The sequence below is a fragment of the Lepisma saccharinum genome, chromosome 14 (genome assembly GCF_977018435.1).
Source record: "Lepisma saccharinum chromosome 14, izLepSacc3.1, whole genome shotgun sequence".
Taxonomy (NCBI): Eukaryota; Metazoa; Arthropoda; class Insecta; order Zygentoma; family Lepismatidae; genus Lepisma; species Lepisma saccharinum.
In genome coordinates this window covers 63678773-63682546 of record NC_139242.1, presented here as the reverse complement: position 1 = coordinate 63682546, position 3774 = coordinate 63678773, and positions in this window count along the sequence as shown.

The following is a 3774-nucleotide window of genomic DNA, read 5'->3' as shown; positions in this document are numbered from 1 at the left end:
TCTTTAGAAGGTAATTTCCTGTACCATAAAATAGCAAAATAATATGGGGTTCCAAACTGTCCTTAAAAATAGCAAAATAAAATGGGGTTCCAATCTGTCCTGAAAAAGCTCTTTCGGTTTTATGCTGAGCAAGATTCCTGGGAAGGATAGAGGCACTTGCGTGGGTGGGGGTGGGGGGGATTGTAACACTTAAAAAACAGTTTTCAGGATATTCTGATGGCTTTATAGAAAATAAATAAAACATTCTGTGGGATATAGGGGGTCGAAACTCCAACAAATATTTTTCTGGGTGGCTATCAGTCTAAAAAAAACGTGAAAAATTAAAGTGAATTTTAATGTTTGTGTAATAATTGTTCTGAAAATGTGCAACTATTTGCATAAAAATAGTGTACATGCACTGTACATTATATTTTGCTAAAGTGATCCCACATAGCCTGAAATAGATTTATGTGCTTCAAGTATATGGACATCGTGAAAGGAAAATGCATTTATGTACTATGCTGTAACTCAAGAAATTCTTATAAACTAATGTACTATTTTCTTAGTGTCAGCATTCCCAAGGTATTGTAGATTGCAAAAAATGCTAATCGGCACAGTTAAAGAATTCTTAGCCTACCCAGAGATAAAATTATACCCCTTGTACTTTATAAAACATTTTGAAATTAATAACTGTATTGCAATGCAGATTAATTATATAAGGTGGATGGGAATTTTAAACATAATCCACATTCTTGGTCTGCAAACTAAACCCTACTTCATTGTTTAAACAGCAGTACTTGCATAATATATAAATAGAATAATAGATTATGAAAAGTGCTTAATCTCTGGATTGTTGCAGGTTATTTTAGGCAGCTCCTTAAGATGCTCTTTTTTTTAATGAGTTTTATGTATATCTTGCATGTCAAGTAAAAAGATTTCCTTATATGTAATTACCCAATCCTGATTGCAATGCCCACTAGATACCATGAAAAACATTTTTAGTAGAATCTCACATGTAGCACCCAAAATCAAAAGCATGTAACCTTTCCAATGTTAATGTATAATGATTTTAATTGAATGTGTAACAACTGAGTAAATTATTGAATTTTGGTACTTTCACTGTGAGCTAATATAACATTCTGGCTGAGTGTTTTAATATTGCAGATTGAATGTAGAAGACACCATGCCTGAAAAGTATTATTATTATACATCCAAGTAAAAATACATTTTTGAAACTATAGTTTTCCTCTACTATGCTAGATACAATAAAATGAATTCCCTTTGAAAATTTGTATGTCCAATTTACTTCAAGTGAGAAATTAAAGGAGTTTATTGCTTATTTAGAGAAAGCAACTGACAGCAAATGAGCATTTGTACTTCATTTCATCTGGTCAGCTTGTAACATTTTTTATATCTATAGCGTAACACCACTGCACAGATTTCCACTCATTGGAAGTCACTGGGTCTGTTCCAAACCAGAAGTGTCCCTGACAGTACCACAATTACATAATCAAAACAAAGGATATAGTTAACAGAACTTCTAGTTGATTGTTTCAGTAATAGCATTAGCATTGCATTACCTAAAATGTAATAAAACATTACTTTGATTTTATACTCGTTTATTCTAAATTCTGAAGTGGGTTATTTATTCCACTGGAATAAAGGAGTTTTTAAATTTTGAGAATTCACATATTACTCTGCGCAGAGTGTGAGAGAGATATGTTTATGTAGTTGCCACCTAATCGCCCTTTGGATGGTCGACAGCAAGGACAGAATGCAAGGATAATGACGTGCAGCCGGTAGCTCCTCCCCCTTGCTACTGCACAGCCATGCTTGGGCAGGGTTCACCCACAAAGATACAGCTCATCAACTCTACCTACATTTGTGATCAAGCTCCTTTAATACGTGGGTCGTTCAATATATAAGTTTCTGTATGCTGTAAAAAAATTATTTTTAAGATACATTAGAAAACTATACATACATACGTGTGTAGGAGGATCCTTCCTCACTTCTCCACATAATCCCCATAGAGATTCAAGCATTTGTCCCACCGTTGCACCAATTTTTCCATACCCTTTGCAAGAAAATCAGGGCTCTGGCTATTGAGCACTATTCTCACATTACGCTTCACTTCTTCATCTGTTTCGAAAAAGGTAACCCTGCAATTCAGACTTTAACACTGGAAATAGGTGGAAATCACTCGGTGCTAAATCGGGGCTGTATGGAGGGTGGGGCAGCCGTTCCAACCCCAATTTTTCAATTTTGTGTTGTGTTTGCACTGTTGAGTGGGGGGCGAGTGTTATCGTCAAGAAGAAAGACACCAGCTGACAGGAGACCCGGTCGCTTATGTCGAATTGCATTTTTCAGTTTATCCAATGTTTGACAATAACGATCAGCATTAATTGTTCTTCCTCGTTGCAAAAAGTCCATCAGCAGAATGCCCTTAGCATCCATGCTTCTGAACTCCTTATGACGTGAGCCCACATTTTCCGATCAAGCATTTACTTTTCGCCCTTGAGCGCATGCGCCTTCACGTCTGATAACGAATCGATTGTTGTTCCTTGTAGACGAAGGATGGTGCTTGTCAACCGTGTGCTTCTTTTTAATGGCATTGCTTTATACAATATTTTATAGCACAGGGAAACTTATATATTGAACGTCCCTAGTAATAACCCATGGTGCAACAGTCCATTGAGGGCCTGGGCCTACCTACCGACTGCTGGCCTCACTCCTACCTGATCCTACTCACTCACTCGAGCTGGATCATGCAACCAGTTATGAAGTGATGTGTGGTCAGCATGACGAACTCCCAGTCATTGTAGGTTTTCATGACCACGTTATTCGTAGCTCCCCACAATTTCTTCATGATGGTGGGTGGCCACGGGTCCCATACACAGGCCGAAATCTCAAGAGAAAAGTTATGCTCCCCCCAGGAGACTCAAACCTGCATGGATCCCGTAGCCAGAGCACAAAGCTTGGTGCAGGACATGAAGCACCTTTGGTACAGTCAACGGTAAAGATAATGGTAGGCGAATTGCACACCGCTATTTTCATTACTTTTTTATTCTACATCCTGTGTTGTTTTAAGGAATGAAACTACGTTAGTTCGAAGCGGGCATTGCCCCTCTGCTTATTGAAGTCATTATTTCAATTTGTAATCATTACACTGTGTAATGTAGACCGAATTAAAATGGCGATGGACAATTCGTATATTGTTTCTTTTGCTGTTGGGTGTACCTAAGATAAGTCCTGTCAGTCATCTTTTGTTGATCCAAAAATTCCTTGTTACCTTGTCCCAGGCAGGAGAGCAATTAGCAGAAAGCTTTCTCTGAAACTTCGTGGAAACGATTGGTTTGTGTTAGGGGATCTTCAATCTGACCAGTTATTTGTGCAAAAACAAGATGACATTTGCAACTTGAGATGAGACCAAGACTGAAGTTTCAAACTCAGGGAAATGTTGAAGGTATGTTATTTTTCTTTCTACAGTAATATAAATAGTATTTTTTTATATTAGTATTTTAGAATAATGAAAGATTGCTGCAAAAGGAGCAGCATAGCATAAGGTTGAGAAAAACCTTTCTGGCTACAAGTAACATGTTATACTGTTTGAAGCAAAGTAACAGTAACATTTAATTTTTTGAGTAGTTTATCCAACTCTGTATCCAACTAACCTTTGGTTCATAAAAAAGTTAGCATGTTTAGCCTTTTCATCTACATTTTCTATATCTCTGGCAATAAGTACACTATTTCCCATAAATATTTTAACAAACTGAACAAGAGGTGAGAACAAACAGA